General features: G+C 51.0%; 1 protein-coding gene across 2 annotated transcripts in view; it reads right to left on the bottom strand.

Moving 5' to 3' along the window:
* The window catches only part of ECPAS (Ecm29 proteasome adaptor and scaffold), an 819,497-nt gene that overhangs the window by 214,041 nt on the left and 582,488 nt on the right, over nucleotides 1–22,968 (bottom strand). The gene's annotated exons all lie outside the window — the stretch shown is intronic.

Below are 22,968 nucleotides of genomic sequence, written 5' to 3'. Positions count from 1 at the left end.
TTTCAATGGGAAATCTCCGGTTTAGAAAAAGACTGCAAGCTCAAGGATTCTTCAGGTGCCACCACCACTTCGAGAGGTAAGTTGGGTAGTTGGAGGAGAGGTAGGTACCCCGGGATTGGGCACAGGGGACCGTGGGGCGCCGCGTGCAGGGGTGCCTTTTGGTGTCGGGAAATCTTACCCTCTGTTGATAGCGGTAGGGGGGGCACCTTGTTCTGAGGCTGCAGGCTTCTTCAGGAGTGTCGACGGAGGTCCTTGGGTGCCGGACTCTGGGTCACAATCGACGTGGGGTCGTCCTCGTCGTCTTTGTTCACTCCGGCACTGGCCAGGCTTGGCTGGTGCAGAGTGTGCTGGGTTCACGGTTCCGGGCTGCTGCCAGGGATTAGAGGTAGGTTTTGAGTAGAGCCTCTACTCATGGGAGTCCCAGGGGCTTAGAGCCAAAAGGTAGCCAGGTCCTCCGGGGTTTGTGAGGTTGCTGGCCACAAGAGATGCCGGTTTGGAGCAGGAGCAGGTTCGAGGGTCGACAGGCCGGTAGGGATGGGGCCAAAGCAGTTGGTGTCTTCCTCTTCTTAGCTGCTGCAGGGCAGGTCTTCTTTCTTCTTGCTCTTCTTTGTATTTCGGAATCTGGAATCTGGGGAAGGAAGGTTCAGGGTGCCCCTAAATACTAGATTTAGGGGCGTTACAGGTAAGTGAAGGGCAGGGACAAATGGGTCCCTGTCCTGGGGTGGGTACACCCCCTATCCTGCCTCTCTCCTGTGGGAGGGGGGCAGTAGCCTAGTCCTGATAGGGTAGGGCTTCCCATCTTCAAGATGGCGAGAGCACGGAGATGTGCTTCACCTCACCTCGCCTCCCCCACCTGAGGGGTGGGGTTGGCAGGCTGGCACATACCCTGTGCTTATTTGGGGTTTCCGGCCAAGCTTCCCGCCAGAGTGGGGGGTTGCAGTGGCCTGGGGAAGCTCACAGAGGCGGCATGCCTTTGAAGCTTCCCCCTGCCCATCCTGGGGGGAGGAGATTTAGCACCTCGCCCAGGATGTGCATTGTTGCAGGCCCAGGAGAGATGGGGCTCTCCCACCCAGGGGTCCAGCAACATGTCTGCTGTGTGGCAGCCTAGGCAGCCTCAGAACAGACGTGGATTGTAGGTTAGGTTTAAGGGGGCATCTCTAAGATGCCCTCTGGGGTGCTTGGTACATTAAATCCCACACTGGCATCAGTGTGGGTTTAATGTGCTGAGAAGTTTGATGCCAAACTTCTCAGTCTTCAGTGTTGCCATTATGGTGCTGTGGAGTTCTTGTTTTTTACGAGCTCTCAGCACCATGTACTCTTAAATGGCAGCACTGCACTTACAGTGCTCAGGAATGGACCTGGGTACTGTATAGGGGCACAGGGCTCCTGCTCCTGTGCCCACACCATTGGTATAAGGCACCCAGCTAGAGGGGTGGCTGATGTATGCCATGGCAGTGTAGGTGATGGGCATGGCACACAGGGATGTGTGCCATGCCGACTTTGTTTTGTCTTGCACCCAGACACCCAGCCTGCAAAGGCAGTGTGTGTGTGTGTAAGGGTACAGGGCCTCTAAGGGTGGCACAATGAGTGCTGCAGCCCTTAGAGGTCTTCCCTGGTCACAAGGCCCTGGGTACCTAGGGTACGATTTACCAGGGGCTGACATGTGGCCAAGGTTTGCCAATTTGGGTTTTGTTTGTTTCAGGGAAGGAACATAGGCCCTGGGCACCTGATTGGCAGGAGTCCAGGGCACACTCAGTCAAAGTACATTCAGCAATTCAGCAAAAAGTGGGGGCATACCATGCCAGAAAGATGGCACTTTCTCACACCCACCCTTCCCCCTCATGCCCCTGGTTCCTAGACAATGGAGGAACAAGCCCTAATGTAGGCTCATCAGTTGCTCCAGGGTCCACCGATAGCGTCAAATTGGTTCCATCCTGAATGTTCACAGCAAGTGGTCTGGATTTATACTGCACACAAAGAACAAGTTACTTACGTTTGAGACTATGAAACTGCAGATTCCTCACCTTTTGAATATTCCACTGCGTCAGACTGGGTAAAAAAAAAAAAAAACTTTTGAGCAGTACCCCTGTGAACCGGTAGATAGCACCCTGAGGATCCGCGCTAATACTAACTGCCCCTGAATTAAGGTGCAGAGTCAATATAAGAGTTGTACCAGCAAACTGTTGGTTACTTTTGAGGCTGTCTGTTGTCTGCAGATACAGAGCCCCAGCAGCAAATTGGTTTTGATCAGTGTGCAGATTTCTAAATGTGGGCTTTTATTAATGGATTGAATCCAAATCACAGAATGCGGAGGAAGGAAGTGTCAGAGGAATCTGTAGTTAGAGTCTCTACCAAAGGTAAGTAACTTGCTCTTCTGATAGAGACTTCTAACCGCCGATTCCTAAACTTTTGAATAGATACCAAAGCAGTACCTATTTGGAGGTGGGTCTCTGAATGGACTTAAACCACAGAGTTCTGTAGGAGCGATCAGGCAAAATTCCCCTCTCAGTGAACCTGGCTATCAAGACCGTAGTGATTCCTGAACGTATAGAGTGATGCCCATGTAACTCAGCATGCCAAAGCAGCAATAGCAGCTTTGGCCCAGGTAAAATGAGCTAACGGCCTTTCGGGAGGCTGCTTCTTGGTCAATGCATAGCAGATTTTAATGCAGAGCACAATCCAGCGATAGATGGCCCTTTTCAGCACTGACCGCCTTTTTCTCTCCGGGGAACCCCACAAAGAGCATATCGTCCACTCTATGTTGGTACGACCAATGTAAAGGCTCGCTACTCTTTTGGGGTCTAGGCGATGGAGTCTCTCCTCCTCAGAGGGTTGAGGTGGAGCAAAGAACGCAGTGCCACAATTTTCTGTAAGGAGGATGCTCGTGCCCACATAACCAGTTTGTCTGGGAAGAAGGTGGTGTATGGCAGGTTATCACAGAGCGCTTGAAGCTCACTTACATGCCCCACCAATGTTATGGCAATGAGGAATGCCATCTTGAGGGCGTGAAGCTGCAAAGGGCAGCTGTGAAGCTGCTCAAAGGGGGTACACATCAAATAGGTACGGACCAAGTTAAAGTCGCACTATGGCATGACAAAGAGAGGGTGGAAATCAGTGTTGTAGGCCTTTCAAAAAGATGCCAAAACAAGTGACTTAAACAATGAGAGCTGATCCAGTAACCATAAAAAGGCCTAAATAGCAGACAGGTACGCCTTAATTGTGCCCAGAGCAACACCTTGCTGGGCAAGAGGCAAAATGAACAACAGAAAGTCAGATAAATTTGCCAGGAGGAGGTCGATCTGGCTTGAGCGCATTAAGTCACACATTTGTCCCAATGACGGGCATATACTGTCTTTGTTGAGGGAGGCCTGACTGCATAGATGAAATCAACCTCTGGAGGAAGTTGAAGGTGTTCAGCTATTGCCGCCCGATCTCCAAGCATTGAGGTGGAGATCACGGAGGCCCGTATACAAAAGCATGCTTCGTTGATGTGACAGCAGATCCTTTTGGAGGGACAGCCTGATCCGACGACAGATGCTCATGCCCAGATTTTATGTATACCATACATTCTGTGCCCAATCCAGAGCTGCTAGGATGACTTGGGTCCAGTTGGTCATGATCTTCAGAACTCAGGGCAAAAGTGTATCGGCAGGAAGGCATACAGGAGTTTGGAGTTCCACTCTAGGCCGATGGGGTCTCCTAGCGAGAAACGCCTTGCAAACGCCTTGGAATCTCCACCGCAGAAATGTTGGCAATACGCTTTCTTGACTGTGGGAAATAGATCAAGTCAAGGTTCTCCCCATTTGCAGAACAGACCTTGCACGACTTCCAGATGCAACTGTTATTTGTGATCCACTAGATGTCGATGGCTGAGCTCATCTGCACTGGCATTCAAAGTTACAGCCAGGTGGTTCACCACCAGGAAAATTCCTTGATGGTCCAGCTATTTCCAGAAGCATAGTGCCTCCATGCATAGGGTCCAGGAACAATACCAAATGGCGGTAGTGTTGTCCATAAAACCTGTACCAGCCTCCTTTGATGGATGGTAGCAAGACTTTCAGCAGATTCCCTCCGCTCTAGAACGTCGATATGGATGTGGGACTCCACCGGACACCAGAAGCATCTGATCAAGGCTTCCAGGTGGCCTCCCCTACCAAGAAGTGACACAGTGGTCACCACTGTCAGCCCTGGGTGGTGTAGGGTAAGGGGACTGCTGCTGACTCGATCACGGTCCAGTAACTACCACTGCAGATATTTGCAATCTACTCCAAAATCTGGACGTGGTCAGAGAGGTTCTCTCGATATTGGATCCACTGAGACTTTAGATCCCACTGCAGAGCCAGCATATGCCACCTGGTGTGCTTCACTAGCAGGATGCAGGAGGCCATGAGTCCCAGTTGCCTCAGAGTCTACTTTACTGAAAATCAGGACAGAGGCTGCAAGATCGCGATCATAGCCAGAGTGTTCTGGATTCTCCTTTCCGGAGGTTAAGACATGAAATCAAACTGTCAAGAATGGCTCCAAAGAAGGGAAGTTTCTGAGGAGTTAGGCATGATTTCGGCATGCTAAAAGTAAACCCCAAATATAACAGGAGGTTGGCCATAGACTCAATGCGGTTGATGACTGCCTAGGGTGAGCAAGCCATCAACAGTTAGACGTTGAGGTAGGGGGAAGGAGGGAATCCCTGACCTCCAAAGGTATGCTGCTATCACCACTATCTCTTCCATGTCCAGAGATGCAGGGCCTCTTGACAAAGTGCCAATGCCCACATCCTGCACTGTGTGTTGATGTAAAGCATGGCAGTGGTGTTTTTCATGAACACCAGCACTAGCCAAATAATTACTTTCCTTCAGTAGCACTTTATCTGGTAGAAATTCTAGCTGCAGATTTCTTACCTTAGATTTGTCCCCAGGCATCAGACTGGATCCGGAAATTATTTGTGAGCAGTACCCCTGCATGTCCGTAATGGCATCATTCGGGGTCCATGTGGCATCGTCGGCGCCGGCAGTAGCTATATAGAAGCCACCCAGAATGCTGACAACAGTTTCTTTTGGCAACTTTCCATGCCAGGAGTGCGGAGACACGAAGAACACTAGCCACTGGTGTGCTAAAATAGGGCCCTGAAAGGTGAACAGCCCCATCCCTAGAAATTTGTTTGCAGAGTGGGGAGGGTGGGTGGGTCGGTAAGGAATCTGCAGCTACATAGAGTCTCTGCCAGATGTACAAGTTACTTTCCTTCGGTAACCATGTATCTCGTAGAGACGATTCTAGACGCAGATTCCTTAACATAGAATTATACCCAGGCGTTAGACTGGATCCGGATTTTTTTTTGCCTCCGCATCTCTGCGCGCATGGGGGGTACCACGCGACCCCGCCCTGATGTCGTCCGCAGACGTGACGTCAGCTAGGTCACATAAGTCCCACCCCACCGCGCTGATGTCAGTTTTCTTCGGAGAACTTTTCCGCGCCACAACGCGGAGCCATCACAAACAAAACTGAAAGCATGGGAACAGTGTAGGAAAAAAATCAGTGAAACAGAAAGGGAAGAAGCGAATGGTGAGGAACAGCACCATTAGGGACAGTGCCAAGCACTGCGCAACTGAAAGTCATGGAAAGGAAAGAGCAGAGCACCGTTCTGAGAAGCAACCCTGCCAAGCGAAGGCGATATCCTCCCTGGCAACAAAAAAACATATGAAAAATGTTGTGGCAGACGACAGAAGCCTGCAACCACAATCTAGAACAGTGAAGGGGAACAAGTCCGGAACAGATGAGTAACGACAATTTACCCCAAGACAACACCCTCAAGGAGTGTTGTGATGCCTGTAAAAAGCTAAGGGCTGAGGCACAGCCAAGAGACTCCAACCCAAAGGATTGCAGAGGAGTCAGAAACACCAATGCAATGAAAAAAGGGAGAAGATTATGAGTAGGCCCCACACTGCAAGAACCAGGGTGCAGGGATGCAAAAGTACACATTGACCTACCGTCCAATTACCAGAAAGGAGGAGTGGAACAAACAAACAGAACAAAGCATCCCACCAGGGAGGAAGTGAAAGAGGGCACCCGCAGAAGAAAAATGCCACCCGGAGGGAGGCGAGTGCAGAAGACCAAGCTGAAGGGTCCTCGCAGAATAGGGAGGAAGGGCGGGCCGTGAAGGAATCTGTGGCTAGAATCGTCTCCATCAGATACATCGTTACCGAAGGTAAGTAACTTGTACATCTGATAGAGACTACTAGCCGCAGATTCCTTAACGTAGAATAGATACCCGAGCCATACCCAGAGGGAGGAGGGGTGCGAGAGAACCTCACCAGCTTGGAAGAACACAGGGCCCCAACAAGGGATGTGTCATGGGGACAGGAAGGATGGCCCAGCCCCCTCCAAGCAGAAGTAAGCAAGAGCAAGGAGAAGGGAAGGCCACCTGAGCCTACCTGAGGAGCAAGGGGCGTCCGCCAGAAAACCCGGAGGGACAGACAGCGCCAAGCGGGTAACAAAGGAAGGAAAGAACCACCCGCAGATCCAAGGAGAAGAGGTGGAATGGAGGCAGGGCCCGCCTCAGGAGAACACACACACACAGCGAAGGGGACAGCTGAACGGGTTCCAGCCCCTAGGCAGGGAACAAGGCAGGAAAGGCCCCACAGCCGATAAGCACAGACGTGAGAAGCAAGACACAGACGCGCAAAGCCCCAGCAAAGCAAGGGACAGGGGCAAACGGTTACACGCCGAGGCCCTCGGAGGTGGACCATAACCACCAGGCGTGCGCAGCCGGCAGCTAGGAAATACTATGAAGTAGCGCGCCCAGAACAAGCCAAGTGCAAGATGAAGACAGAGGCAAGGGAACCACAGAACAAGCCCCAGAGAAGGACCGCCCCAGTAGCACAACCCGGCCAGAAGATAAAGAGGAGAAGAACCAGAACACAGGATAACACCAGGAACAACCTAGCCCCCCCGGAACACAAGGCAGAGGCCCAGGCTGAAACGTCAGACAACAAGGCAGAAACACCAAGACACGATGCCGTAGCCGGCATGACAAAAGGCGGTCTGGCGATCCAGAGGCAGAAGAGGGATAGAAACACCATCGGACACTGAGCGGGACAGAACAAGGAGCAGCGCAAGCTGCGCTAAGGCGAAAGAAAAAGAGAGAGAGAGAGAGAGAGACTGCATCAAGCGGTTTACAGTGACGCCAGGAAACGCGAGGAACCCAAGAAGGCATCCACACCCGCCCAGCTTAAGACAGAGCTATACAATAGCCAACAAGTACCCCACCTAGGGTATGACTCGTCCCAAAACAAAACAGGGAAACACCTCTTAGGGAAATCCGCAGCAGAGGCCAAGAACATAAAAGACCTGTGGAAAACACCACAGGCGGATTACCAATCAGCCAAAAAATACACAGAGGGTCCTACCTGAGGACCTATACAGCTTCACTTAACAGCCAAAAATCACTCACCACAAAGCTGAAGGGCTGAACCAGCAGCCAAAAGAACAGAGGGGCCAACTTAAGGACCCTGAAGGCATTCTAAGCCACACACAGACGGGCCAACCGAAACACAAGGCCCCAAAGAGAAAGGTGGGATATACGCCTCCCAGAAGACACCTGAGGACCGACAAGCCGAAGCTTATGGAGAGGGAGGGGGACGGGGCCCCGCAAGGAGTCGTTGAATAGCGGAGTCAGCGTGGGTGTGAAATAACAGAATCCCATCAAAAGGCAGGTCAACAAGATGCTCCCGAATATTCTCAGGAAAGACGCTATCCCGCAACCAAGCATGGCGGCGGAGGGCCACAGAACGCACCATAGCTCGGGCGAGAGAATCAGAGACATCCAAGGCCGAACGGAGAATAAATGCATCTAACTCCCGACCATCCCGCACATGGTGCCGCAAATCAGCGCTGGCACCCTCGAGGGAGGTGCGAGACAGAACGGACTCCACGGAATCCCACAGGTCAGAATTAGCCCTTCCAACACACAAAGCGTGTTGAGCACGAGCACGTGCAGAACAGCACTAGTGGAGGCGAAAATGTTATGCCCCCAGGAGTCTAACTACCGGCCCTCCCGTGATGGAGGGAGCAGCACCGAAGGCAAGGAAGGAAAAGCAGCCCGCAGGACAGGGCCCTGGGCAGAGGGGTGGGAAAAAAGACAGACAGGATTGTGCGGGGCAGGACGGTGGCAGTTAAGGAGCAGCTGAGGCACCGGATCCCCCATAGCAGGACTCCCCCAGAAGACAGTTGTGAAGCGAAGCTCAAATGGGAGAAGCAGCTCCCCTCCACTAGAGCCCTGGTGGAGAACCTCCAACAAGTGGTCCGTTGGGAGTGGAGCGACCGGGTTGCCCAATTGCAAAATGCTGGTGGCCGTGGAGATGGCCCAGACAAAGGCAACACTCGCCTCCGTAGGGCGTCGTGGGGGGGAAGGCAACTCTACCGTGGGCGAAAGCTGCAAACTAAGCCACCCGTCCCCAAGCCCTGCTGGAGGAAGAAAAGGCCAGCCCCTGTAGGATGGAAGACCCATGGATGTGTGAGGGGCCTGAGGGGTCTCCGGAGAAGGCTGAGAAGACTGCAGGGCAGTCAACTGCAGGGAGCGGAAGAGTGGGTCCAGGGGCTGTGGACGCGGAGACGGCGTAGAACCCGCCCTGGAAGCCGCTGGGGAAAAAACAACGATGCGGTGTCCAGTCTCCGGCGAAGAGGAGACAAGGAGATGACAATCCTCCGGAGAGGAAGGGACATCCGGAGAAGAGTCGAAGAACCGATGTCGGGACGGCGCCGGGGAGCCCACCACAGGCACCGGTGAGTCCTCGAACGGCGCCGAAGTGTCCACTAGGGGTGCAGAGTCGACCTCCACCACCACATGCCTCATCGGAGAAGGGGGTGGGGTCGGAGCCGAAGCGGCCAATGAACAGCGGCGAAAAGGTGCCGGCTCAACCTCCAACGAGGCAGCCGTCTGCGCAGAGGACCGAGAGGGGGTCAGCGCGGTGCCCCAGGTCCCGGCCTCCACCTGCGGCGCCCGCCAGGGCCGGGGAGGAAAGCCGTCGATGCCGGCCAGGCGTTGGCTCGACCTCCGGTAAGACAGCCGCCTGCCCAGAGGACCAAGGGGGACTCTGGGACGAGCCGTGAATCCCGGTGACCTCCTGCGATACTGCAGGGAACCCCACAGGGTTTTGCGGCGAGGCAGGGATGCTGTGGGTCAAAGCGGGGAACCCCTAAGGGCCGCACCTCGATGACACCACACCTCCAAAACCTGAATCCGAACTAGTCGGCGAGTCCGCAGAAGGCCCCGCGCATGGTGAGGGATCCACGGACGTCTCAGGAAAAGGAGGGGGGCCCAAAGAAGCCTGCAGAGCCGCTGCGTAGGCCTTCATCTGGGCCCTATTCGCCCCAACGCCAGGAAACGGCAGATAGGGTAGCGACGGGCAAGGGCACACGTCCCGAGAGGAACCCGCGCCCTCTGAAGAAGGAGGACAGGGCCTCGGTGGCAAGCTGCAGTACTTACTGGTGGGCGAATGATGGCCGTGGGGCCTCGGTGAAGGACGATGCTGCAGCCGGAATCGGCGGCCTCTGGACCCTTCCGGAGTAGGAGACGGACGCTGCGACGAGACCGATCTGGACAAGCGGGCCGAAAGCAATTTCATCCGGCTCCCCCGCCGGGACTTCGGCTTGAGATGCTGACAAGCTTCGCAGACCGTAGAATCATGGTGCTCGCCTAAACACCACATACAAATAGGGTGAGGGTTCGTCGCCGTCAAGAAGCACACGTCTTGAAACCCGAAGGCATTGCACACTGTTCCTAATTCAATGGCGTTAATAGAGGCCTGAAAACAGTTCAAGGGAACACACTCCGGATCCGCGTTGCACGCGGAAAAGAAGGAAACTGACGTCAGCGCGCTGGGGTGGGACTTATGTGACCTCGCTGACATCACGTCCGCGGAAAACGTCAGGGAGGGGGTCGCGTGGTACTGCCCAGGCACGCAGAGATGCTGTGGCAAAAAATGTTCCAGATCCAGTCTCACGCCTGGGGATTATTCTACATTAAGAAATCTGCAACTAGAAGTCTCTATCAGATAAGGCGATACTGAAGGTAAGTAACTTGCTCATCTAATACAGACTTCTAGCTGCAGATTCCTTACCTTAGACTAGATACCCAAATTATACCTCCTGTGAGTTGGGTCTGCAAAACAGTTTCACACTACAAAAGTCCTGCAGAACTGAATAAGCAACGTACCTAACCCGACAGACCTGACTGTCCAGATAGTAGTACTTGGTGAACGTGTGTAGAGAATCCCACGTTGCTGCCTGGCAAATATTCAGGACCAGAACTCCGAGTGCTAACGCAATGGTCACAGCCTTAGCTCAAGTGGAATGAGCATGCAAACTCTCAGGGGGTTGCTTTCTGGCCAGTGCGTAGCGCATCTTAATGCAGAGCAAGATCCATCTGGCGATGGTCCATTTCTACACAGCCTCTGCCTTCTTCATTCAGACATACCCAGCGAAGATTTGGTCGTCCACCCGAACTCTCATGCGGTCAAGGTAGAATGACGACGCTCATTTTATGTCCAGTCAGTGAAGTGGCCCCTCTTCCTTAAGATGGATGTGGTGAAATCAAAAGGTAGGCAGGGTGATGGACTGCCTACATAACAAGCATTGGCATAGCCAATAGGTCTCGCCTATTGGACCTTATAAGTATTTAGTTATGCAGTACAATATCCCATACGCGAGACCTATTGGCTATGCCAATGCTTGTTTTTTGGGGAAATTAAGTGATTTGTCCAGAATCACAGGATGCTGAGCCGACCCCTGCTTCAAAGGCCAAAGTCACAAGCTCTGGTTGTTACACCACATTCTCTCGCATCACGGTCTCCATACTTTTTCATGACTTCAGCCGTCGCTTGCTTTGAAGTCAAGCTGCAATTGCTGTCCAGAAATAGACGTCACCTTATTTGTAGGCGTCACCATGTTCCTTTATTTGTAGTTGCAACTGTTACAGCATGAAACGGGACATGTTTTCACTCCAAGGTGGTTCCTTTTGTTTGCAGGCTGAGCCCTCTCTGGCACTGCAAGGAATGCATAGTTGCAGCAAACGCCAATACTACCCCCCCCCCCCCCCCCAAGCCAGTATTCCACATCCTTCCAGCATGGCTGCCATTTTTAGTACTGATAGTATTTTTTCTGTTTTTACACCGGAACCTTCGAGATCTTGCTTGCTGCCGACCAGGGGAACCAAAACATTGCTGACATACTCTCTCAATTCCAGAAGTCCTGTATCAAGCAGGCAATTTCTGATGTGAGGATGTGTTAGCCTTGTGACCCTTGGCGGATAATGGAAGGTAAGGAAGGGCTGAGTACGAGAAACTGGGTGATAGAAGGGACCAGAGGGTGGAGGATTTGGGTGTGAAGAAGTTTACGCAAGGACACCAAACACCAATCATATTATTCAAGTACAGGTAGTTGGTTTCGGAGATCTAACGATGCAGGGTATCAAAAACACATGGACATTTAAACCAAGGGGGACACGGGTGAGGTCACGCCAGGCACAGAAACAGGCCAATAAAAGCATAGGTCGTAAGCAGGTTTGCAGAAACACTCATCAACTAAGTGGTGTGCTGCATTACTGGCGATACCGGAATCTTAAAACTTACCAGTAATACACGCCAGATGCCATCAGAGCCAAAGTGGCCTGGGTCTAAAAAAAAGAGGAGGGTACAACTTCACGAGTGACATCAGAGGGAGATGCCAGGCAGTGATGGGAGAAGAGGCTGATAAAAATGTAGCTAAAGCAGTGATGACCGATGAGGGATACGCCTTTCCAGTAGAACGCCGCTAGCCTCTACATTTAACAAGCAGTCTTCAAAAAGGAGAGGGCGGAGCGAGTTTGCGAGCGGCGGCAAAAGGGAAAGCAGCTGCAGCGTCCACACGCTTTGTGTGCCCGTGAGCGATGCGCTGAGCGCATGACGAGAGAGGTAAGCCAGATGGCGCCTCTGGTCATGCATGTGCGCGTAACCGCACGCTCGAGGCCACACAAAGCTGTGGTAGCACTTTCAAAACCCACTTACTAAAAGTCTCGACAGAGCAACGCATGTGCTGGCTTAGGCGAGACCTAAAAATGAGTGACACCCTTCATCAGAAAGGAAGCTCTAGCACGAAGAACCAGCTTGACTAGGTAACTGTTCAAGTAAGGAGGCTTGGATGACAAAGCCTGAAGTTCACTGACCCTCCAGTCAGATGTTATTGCCATGAGGAAGACGTTCTTAATGAGCCTGAGAAGACGAGCTTGAGGCCCCACTGAGGCATAATGAAGGGCGAAGGTGGAAACGTGTTGCCAACATTTAAAAAACGTATTCACTACATGGGATTTTAACAAGGATGGCAGATCTGGCCGCCACAGAAAGGCTGAGATTTAGTTTCCCAAAGCAGAGCCCTGCTGGGCAAGAGAACAGATAAAGAGAAGGACCTGAGAGAGGAGAGCAGAAAGAGGGTCAACCTGTTTCTCTGCACACCATGCCACAAACTTGCCCCAACTGCAGGTGTATACAGTCTTGGTAGAGGGACACCTGGCTGCCAAGATAACATTGCAGACTTCAGGCACAAGGTCAAAAGTTGTCAATTGTTGCTGCTCAATCTCCACACAAAGGCGGAGTGTTGACAGTTTATCGTGGGGAACTCTCCACGACAACTGTGACAGAAGATCCTCCCGAAGGGGCAGCCTGATCGGAGGACGTATCACCATACTCAAAACCTCAGGATATCCGACTCTCCAAGCCCAGACTTTGGCAGGTCGTTCCTGATCTTCTCGACTCTAGGCACAAGTGGTATGGGTGTAAAGGAAAACAGGAGGCCTGAGTTCTACTCGAGACTAAAGGAGTCTCCGATCAAGAGCCACCTTGGAAACTCCAGATTGCAAAACTGCCGATACTACGCATTCTCGGCTGTGGGAAACAGATCTGAACAAGGCTCTTCCCACTTCTGAAAGAGACCTTGTACCACCTCCGGATGGAGATTTCACTTGTGATATGAGAGGCATCTTCAGCTGAGTTTGTCCATATTGGTGTTCAGAGAGTCTGCCTGGTGTTGAACTGCCAGGGATATGCCCTGGCGTTTCCACCATGTCCAGAGATGCAGGGCTTCTTGGCAAAGGGTCCATGACCTCACCCTGCCCTGTTTGTTGCAGTAACACATCGTGGTGGTGTTGTCCGTTATCACCAGTACCAACACCTGCCCTCCTTTCACTTGATGGCGGGCAAACTGGTTTTTACTGCCAGCCAGAATGCCCGGAGTTCCAGTAGGTGGTCCAAAGCGGACCTAATCACAGTACTTTAACCACCACTGCAGAACTTTAGCAGTTCCTTCTGAGGTCTGGACCATGTCAGAGAGATTCCTCTGATCCTGCGCCCGCTGGAACATCAGATGCCATTGCAGAGCCCCATATGTCAGTGGGCATGTGTTACAAACAGGATGCAGAAGGCCATGAGGCCCAGCAGCCTCAGTCAGTCTCACCGAAATCCAGGAAAGAGGCTGAACTCCTGGACTCACCATTCGGGAGGATAGGTCCAAAACTGAACTGGGTCCAGAACAGCTATGATGAATGACTTCAGCATGTTGATAGTGAACCCCAGCAAGAACATGAGGTCCGCCGTAGTCTGGAGGTGGGAGATGATAGCCTGGGGCGAGACCGCCTTCAACAGCCAGTCGTCAAGACCGGGGAAGACTGGTCCCCCTGATCTCCACAGATGAGCTTCAACCACCGTCATCACCTCAGTAAGCACCCAAGGGGCATTGGTAAGGCCAAAAGATGCAAGGCAAACTGAAAGTGCTTGTGGCCCACCATGAACCACCGGTAACGCCTGTGGGCAGGCAGGATGGGAATGTGGAACTATGCGTCCTGCAAGTCCAATGCTACCATCCAGTTTCCAGGGTCCGGGGCAGACAGGACTTAAACCAGTGTGAGCATTTTTAATTTCTCCTTTTTCAGGAAGAAATTTAGAGGGAGCAGGTCTATGGCAGGATGAAGGCCTCTGTCCTTTTGGGGCACAAGAAAATAGTAGGACTTACAACCACGACCTATTTCTGGCATCGGCACCCTCTCTATGGCATCCTTTGCCAAGAGAGCAGCTTCTTCCTGGCGGAGTAAGGAGAGATGGTCCTCCATCAGCCTGTTGCAAAAGGGTGGAGAAGTCACAAAGGGGAGGGAGTAGCCTCTTTGGACAATCTGAACACCACAACGGTCTGATGTTATTCACCTCCAGTGGAATAGTGATGGCGTATTCTGCCTCCCACTGGTTGCCCATGATTGTAGGAGGGTAAACGAAAGGGGTTTGGAGGCTGCGGCTGCCAGGGGGGTGGTGCACTGGCCAGACCTCTGGCTGCCCGACTTACAGGGTCTGTGGGTACCACGTCCTCGGCCATGTAGAGGCTGTGAAGCTGGTGCGCCGCGGTGGCTGGGCAGGTAAAGACGCGGCTTGAGGGCCATTCCGTGGCCATATAAGGCAGACTAGGCTTGGTGAGAAGTCATGGAAAGACCCAAGGGCCTGGCCGTAGCTCTGCGGTCCTTGAAGCGCTCTAGCGCGGAGTCCGCCTTGTCTCCAAAGAGACTGAAGCCATCATATAAATGTAAATGTAAATGTCAAGGTACTTATAGAGCGCACTGTCACCAGACGGCCACCTTGCGGTGTCGCCTTTGCGGTTTCCTGGCGCTGATACTCATACCGCTGTGGAACCCCTCCTGGCTTTCCCTGTGAAGTGCCCACTCCTGGGCACCCCCAGGGTGAAGCCAGGCATCCTTAGCGCTGTTGGGGCCGGTGTGGAGGCTAAGCAAGCTATTGCCCAGAGTTGCAGCGTGAGGCCCGTGATTAGAATAGGCACCGAGGCGAGAATAGACAGGTCCGAGGAAATTGAGCCCGAGCCCCGCTGAGGCGGGAATCGAACCCTGGTCCCTGGCCAGAACTCTGCTTCAGGGTCTGGCGCTCTAACCATTGAGCCACACTCCTCCACCAAAGAGGTTGTCTATAAGGGATGCTTGGACATCCCAAGGAAAGCCAGTCATCCTCATCCAGACATGGCGCTGCAAGGCCAATGACTAAGAAACCGCTCTGCCTAGTGAGTCGGTTGTGTTCAGCCCACATCTAAACATGAATTTAGCTGCAACTCTCCCTTATGTCATAGTTTGTGGGAGTACGGCCTGGGCCTCCTCCAGGACCATGGGCAGCACCTGCTCAACCATATTCAACAGTGCATGGGGGTAAGGACCCAAAAGGCACACATTGTTCATGGACCACAGTGCCAGGCTGGTGGAAGAAAATATTTTCTTTCCTAAGGTATGTAGCCTCTTGGATTCACTATCCGGTGGAGTGGTAGGGAATATAGCAGGATTTACACAGGAGGTGGAAGCTTGGACCACCAAGCTCTCCGTGGTAGGTTGTCACGCTAGGAAATTGGGGTGGTGGGGGGCAATGTCCTGTTACAGGGCTGGGACCAAGTCCCAAGCAGGATGTCCATGAGGGCTTAATTAAATAGGAGAAGCGGTTTTAAGGGGGTTACTCCCGGCTGAAGCACCTCCTCTGTCAAGACGTTAGATTGGACTGCCACCACGGGTAGGCTAAGGTCAAGGACCTTGGCTGCCCTCCTCACCACAACAGCAAAAGAGGCTCCCTCTTCCGTAGCCTTGGTAGGAGGAGAGACCATGTCAGTATCTGGAGAGCTGTTCAGTCCACTGGTGCCCGCCAATTCCTCACACCAGTCTCTGTTATGGTCTAGGGGATGGTATTCTTCAGAGTCCAGCAAGCCCTCCCAATTCTTCCAGAGTCCCAGCCCATATGAATAGGACTCAGGCTTCGGCTTGGAAGGCATGGCTCCAGTTGGAGCTGATGTCAGATGATACCCCCTGGCTCTGTCTCAGGATAAGAATGGGGATGGCACTGCCGGCATTGGCACCTGGAAGGTCGAGGTGGTATGACTGACACCGGTGCAGATCCATCCATGGATCCAAGGGGTCTTACTGGAGCCAGGGACAGAACTGCTGGTGGAGAACCAGTGGGGGTGCCTCTCGAACCCACGGGACCCAAAGGAATGCCAGCGGGAACGGCCCAACCAAATATTAGGTGCATGGCCTCATAAAACTCGCAAAGTTATGTGAAGTCACTTTGGCTCCTGGAAACTCTGGGAGGGGCGGAGCAGGCACAGGCTCAACTTCGGAGCCAGGCCTTGAATGACTGTGCACTGCCGTCTCGTCTCATCGGGTGACTTTAATGGACACGGCGAAGTCAAAGACCTCTTCGACATCTTACTCTTCTTTCTCTTGTGGGACTTACCCGAAGGCAACTTTGAACATGCATCTTGAGCTCAGCGACCGATCCAGAGACCTTCCTCTCGACCGGGATCGAGACCATTGCAGTGTTGCACATCGATGGGCTAAGAGCCTTCTCAAGGCCTTGGGGTGTATGATGCAGCAGTCAATGCGGGTCTTCATGTCATGGTCGCGCTCGAGGCATCAGAGGCAAACAAGGTGCAGCTTTGTCAGCCAGCATTCCTTGTTGACATCCTGCCACACCAGGAGAGGATCTCAAAAAAAGACTTCAACAAAAAGTGAAAAAGGTCAGTCAAAAAATGACTGGGAGTAACTCTTTCTGGATCTGCGCTAACAGGCACAGAAAGAAAACAACTGACATCAGTGCACTAGGGTAGCGCCTAAATTGGCACCGCGCATGGCACTTCTGGTGCGGACGACGCCAAGCATTGTGGACCGCCTCTACCTACCGGCACGCAGGGGTATGTTATGTTATTGTAACCAGCTTGTGTAAAGCGCAATGTATACCCGAAGGTGTCTTGGCGCAGATTGCTGAAGCAGAGTAGAAAGGAGACTGGGAGAACAGTTATCTGTTGAAAAGCCGGGTCTTAAGAAGTTTTCTGAATGCTTGTACAGAAGGTGTGGATCTAATGTGGAGAGGCAGTATATTCCAGAATCTAGTGGTTCCAGTGAGGAAGGTGCTGCCATCCAGTTTGGTTTTCTTGAATCTAAAAGAGGTCACTTTGTAGGTTCCATAAGATCTGAGGTTCCTGTTTGGGGGTATACCAAGAGATGGCTTTATTTAGGAATTGGGGGTCAAAGCCATGTAGGGCCTTAAAAGTGAGACAGAGGGTTTTAAATTTGATTTGATTCCTGATGGTGAGCCAGTGTAATGCCTTGATGGCAGAAGAGCCTGAAAGATGTTTACGGAGATCAAGTAGTACTCTGAATTGAATTGAATGTAGATTTGTAAAGCGCGATTGCTGCCCAAGGGCGTCCAAGCGCTAGGTGTACAGAAGTGATCATTGAGGAGGTGATCAGGATCAGGGAGACTGTGTGAACAATAAGGTCTTCAATTGTTTACGAAATGATAGCAGGTCAGGGTCGGAGCGAAGTGATAGAGGAAGAGAATTCCATAGCTTGGAGGCATTTAGGGAAAACATCCTACCTCCGGTTCTGGCTCTTTTAACTTTAGGTATTGAGGCCAGGAAGCCCTCCGTAGATCGGAGCTTCCTGCTAGGGTGGTAATGGGTGACTAGACTGTTGCTGATTGCTGGGCTCTTATTCCAGAAGGCTTGGTGGGAGATACATAATGCCTTAAATGCAACTCTCTGTTTCACCGGGAGCCAATGTAGTTTTTTTAATCCGAGTCTGATTGACTGTCTGCGTGGAATCTGAAGCAAGGTTCTAGCTGCACAGTTCTGTACCAGTTGACGCTTCCGCAAGGTAGACTCAGGGGAGCCCAAGTAAAGGGCGTTATTGAAGTCTAACCGGGATTGAATCAGACCCTGTATTGCTACTTGTTTCGCTTCCATTGGCAGGAGAGGTAGGACTTTCCTCACTGTTCTAAGTAAGCCAAAGCACGTGGCAGACAGCTTGGTGGCTTGGGTGGTGAACGAGAGATTTTTGTCTAACCAGACTCCCAGGCTTTTTACATTTTCCTTCGGGGTTGGAGGAGGACCTAGACAGGACGGCCAGAGGGAGCTAAAAGGCACTGGTGAAGGTGGGCCCAGGAGCATAAGCTCCGTTTTGTCTCCGTTGAGTTTTAGGGAGGAGGCTGTCATCCATTCCTTAACATTCTGTAGGCATTTCATAAGGCCTGTTATGTGCCTGTTACCCTCCTGCGCCAGAGACACCACTAGCTGGGTGTCATCTGCGTATGATATGATCTTGATACCGAACGGTTGGACAACCCCAGCCAGCGGCTTCATATATACGTTGAACAACGCAGGGCTCAGAGAGGACCCTTGTGGCACCCCGCAGCTCAGTGATTTGCTGGTTGACACTGTGTCACCATCAAAGATTTGAAATGTTCTGTTGCTCAAAAAGGAATTGAGCCACCTAAGTGCATTTCCTGTTATTCCGATCTCCGATAAACGGTTCAGCAGAGTGGAATAGCTGACCGTGTCGAAGGCCGCACTTAGGTCAAGGAGGATCACTGCCACTGAGCCACCTTGATCCAGTATCCTCCGCGACTCTTCGATAACCGCTAACAGTGCGGTTTCGGTTCCATGCCTAGGTCTAAACCCTGTCTGAGAAACATCCAGTAACGAGTGGTTTTCAAGAAATTTTATTAACTGGATGTTTGTGTTTCTCAAGAATTTTGCTTGCCCAGGGGAGCAGAGAAATTGGGCGGTAATTGGCGTGATCTTCCGGGTCTAAGTTGGGCTTTTTAAGCAGAGCCCGTACCATAGCTCTCTTCCATCCTATGGGCACAGTACATGATGAAATGGAGGAGTTTAGTAGCTCCAATACCACGGGTAGGGTGACCTGGCTAGCCTGCATCATAACATCTGGTGGAGCTGGGTCGAGTGGGGAGCCAGATTTGATTTGCCGGGCTAGAAGGTTAAGGGTATCCAGATCTAAGGGGGGAAAATGTTCTAGGGTAGGTTGGTCTGAGAGAGTTCTGTGTTTCAGTGATGCCTGGATAGTTGTTATTGGGGTTGTCTCTACTGTAGGGAAGGAGGAGTAGATCTTAGTAACCTTTTTATGGAAGAAGTCCGCTAGCTCATTACATTGTGCTTGTGTTTTAGCTAGGGATAGAGCTGAGTTATTCACTTTTGTTAAGCTTTTTACCAAGTGGAAGATTTCTTTAGGTTTGGATTTAGCTTCCATAATTTTAGCCGAAAAATAGGTGGTTTGCGCTGTCTTAATCTCGTCTTTATAAGCCTTTATTGCCTCCTTGTATTGGGACTTTTTCTCAGGTAGAAAGTCTAGGCGCCATGCTCTCTCCTGTTTCCTACATAGACGTTTTTTTGCTCTTAAGATATCTGAGAACCAAGGGGCTGATTTGTGCAGTCTTTTCGGTATGGATTTCTGAAGGGGGCGTCCAAAGATTTTTCGATCCAACCCTCATATTCCTGGTTTGCTATGTTGGGGTCTGTAGAGTGAGGTGGGCAGGTGGTTTCTAAGTTGCTTGTCCAAGCCTAGATGGGTAATTTCGCCCAGTTCCTTGTGACTTTGGGTTGGGGGGTGGACCGAGGGGCTTTATCGGTAGACCAGGTGAAAGGTATTAGGTAGTGATCAGTCCAGGGAAGGGCAGTGGATTGGCTGACCCGCAGCTCCGTGCAGTTGCTAAAGATCGGATCTAGTAGGTGGCCCTTTTCATGGGTCGGGGCTGAGACATGCTGGATCAATTGCAATGCTGCTAGGTCATCTGTTAGTTCCAAAGCAGTGTGGTCTGTGGGGCTATCAAAGTGGAAATTAAGGTCTCCCAGAAGAGTATGGTTGGCTGTTGACATAATACGTTCGGCTATAATGTTCGGGAGAAGTCTATGGAACGTTTTTGCCGGCTCTGGGGGGCGGTATATCAGGGTGCCTGAGAAGGAGATATTTGAGGAGAAGTCGATAGTGAATGCAAGACTTTCACACTCGGGAATTGCTTCGGGGGTAGTACGACAACGATACTGACCCTTTAGTATGATAGCCAGGCCTCCTCCTCTCCCTTCCGACCGGTCTAGCCTATGAATTTGATAGCCAGGGGGTAAAGCTGTAACTAGGTCCGGCTCAGAGTGGGGGGTGAGCCATGTCTCCGTCAGGAAGATGGCGTCCGGTTTCCGTTCTTCTAACAGCAAGGCAATTTCCGTGCTGTGTTTCGGAAGGGACCTACAGTTCAACAGATACATACAGAATTTCTGGGTTGTGTCTGCGGAGATTTTGGTGTTGAGGGGGTATTTACAGGACGGGCAGCGAGGGGGAAGTTTATCAGGTGGGAAACTGTGGGTGCAGCGTATCACAGCTGCAGTTCCAATGCTGTGGAGTTTCGATGGACTGTAGGCCCTTACCTGGGTGATATGGAGACCAGGCACAGTTTTGGAGGACCTGCAGTTTATTAATGTATTGTTTCTGTAGGTTGATATATAAACCTTTGAAATAATAAATGTTGGATACAATGAGGGAGGACAAAACAGTTTTTCTAGAATTGATGGGTATGTAAGGAAGGACTGTTTTGATGATTCTTAGTGTATTACAGGTGGTAGATAAGATGGTATTAATCTGTTTACCTAGATTTAGTTTGTCATCCAGAATCACTTCCAAACTTTTAACTTTGAGAGTTGGCACTGGGAGTGGGCCCATCTCTGGAGGCCAGCAATCAGGAGTCCAAAGTGGTGATTATTTCCGAAGAGGATAACCTCAGTCTTATCAGAATTTAACTTTAGACAGTGCCTGCCGATCCAATTGCTGATTTCTTTCACACAGGTGTGAAGATGGGAGCTTGTGGTTTTGGCCTTATTTGCAGCAGATACCACAATGTGTGTGTCATCTGTGTAGGAGGTGAGTGAGAGGCCAAAGGACTGAATCAGCGGAGCGAGTTCAGCTACATATATATTAAAAAGGGTGGAGCTGAGCGATTACCCCAGCGGAACCTTGCATGGTAGCGAGAATGTTTTGGAGCTGAAGTTATCTAGCCTCACTGTATTTTCCCTATCGTTTAGGAATGATCTGAGTAGGTCTAGAGCTAAGCCCTTTATGTCAACCTTCTCTAGCAGATGGCATAATGTTAAGTGATCTACGGTATCGAAAGCCACAGATAGGTCCAGCAGGATCAGATCTGCGTTGCCTCCATCAAGGATAGCTTTGATGAGCACGGTCTATGTACAGCGATCTGATCTGAAATCGAACTGTGTTGGGTCTTTGATGAATTATGTGAGTTCAGTATTCATGTTTTTTTCAATGATTTTGGAAGGAAAGGGAAGTCTGGAGATGGGTTGGTAGCTAGACGGGATGTCAGGGTCAAGATTTCTTCCAAGACGAGGAAAAGGAGCCTGACTGGAATATGGAGTTAAAGATGTTCGTCAGAACTTTAGCAATAGGTTCAGGAATGTGTTTGAGGACCGAAGGGGGGGCAAGGGTCAGGTGGAGATCCAGATTTAGTGGCCTGAGTGAGATGCTCCACTTGATTTGTAGAGACTGGGCTGAAACTGAACAATTCGATAGGGAGAGTTTTGTTTTCATTCTTCTCCAGATCTGTAGTCTCAACAGGTTGTGGAATAGGGTGGTTGTTCCAAGAGACACTAAAAAGATTATACATTTGATCTACCTTATTTCTGAAGTACTAAACAATATTATTACAGAAAATGTGGCTGCTACTACTTCCTTTAGCTACAGGAGGTTTTGTAAGTTTGTTTATAACCTGAAAAATCTCCCTAGGGGAGTTCTTTGAGGATTCTATTTGGTACACTGTTTTTTGTTTAGACAAGAGAGTTTTGTTTTTGGACAGAGAACATTTGTACAGTTCCTTCTCGTGGGCTTCATAGTTAAGTGTGGTTGTGTTCCACTAAGGTCACACTAAAGGGCAGCTCAGAGGTCATCATACCAGTAGTAGGAATGTAGTGTATGAAATTTGCCTTGTAGAGGTGGGACACTAAGCGGATTGGATGGAGAAAGTTGGGGCTCGACAAAATCGGAGCACGACCTCGGTCAAAGTCAGAGCGGCGAAAACTGAGTCAGAGACACAATGGACACTTTGTCCAACGGCATTGGTGCTGCGGGAAATGGCGTGGAGCCAAAGGGGAAGTCGATATGGACCAGAGAGAGGCCAAGTGGTGGATTCGGAAGATCCTACTGGTGTCGAGGGCGAACCTGCCGGCGGTATACCAGATGGGTTACCTCTCAGCTCCTTGCAGCCTGCAGGTGTGCCAGAGGGAGATGGAAGGGATCCAAAGACTCGGTGCATGGCTCACAGAACTCTTGCATCTGCCATTGGGTCTCAGACGGCCTAAGAAACTCAGGAAGTAGAGGGAGCATTGCGATGCCAACTGACTTCGGCAGTGATGCCCTTATGCATTTTCAGGAGTATGAGAGTTATGCTTTTTCTTTGATGTACTTGAAGATTTAAAGTGTGCCGAAGACTGACCTCATGATCTACCCCTGTGACTTCCAGACAGGGAACAGGCCAAAGACTCTTCTGGTACTCGATGACAAAGTTTCACTTCGCAGTTTCGTATGACCTTTGGGTTCATCTATACACAATCACTGCAGACCTTAGAGTTGTGACTTTAGAGTTGTGACTTGACCCCAGCATCACAATCAAACCTGAAGATGATTTGCTATAGACATTTGCTTGCAACAGTCCTTAAAAGGTTTACAACCTGTCATTTTCAGACGTGACGTTTCACGTGCACACTGTAAAACTTCTGGTATAAATAGTTCTAAAAAGAATGAGAGGCTGCTAAGATCCAGGTCTGATGGTATGGAAAGAAAGGAACTGATGTCAGCTTGCAGGAGTGGTGCCTATTGCTAGAGCATACAATTGTCGGAATGGAGTCAGTGCAGAGCTGCATGGCGCCACTGTCTGGGATGCAGAGGTACTGCTCAAAGGTTTTTCAAATTAGACTGATGCCTGTGGAATATTCAAAAAGTGTGGAATCTGATACAAGTCTAAGATGAAAACACAAAAAAAGCAATGTTACACAACTACCATTCAGCATCAGTAGAGATCAGAACTGTACTTTGGAGCTCAATAAACAAATCTCTGGAGTTCAGGG

This window comes from Triturus cristatus, chromosome 2_2 (assembly GCF_964204655.1).
Source record: "Triturus cristatus chromosome 2_2, aTriCri1.1, whole genome shotgun sequence".
NCBI classification, from domain to species: domain Eukaryota; kingdom Metazoa; phylum Chordata; class Amphibia; order Caudata; family Salamandridae; genus Triturus; species Triturus cristatus.
The sequence above is the reverse complement of the archived record's forward strand: the minus strand, read 5'-3'. Positions and strand labels throughout refer to the sequence as shown.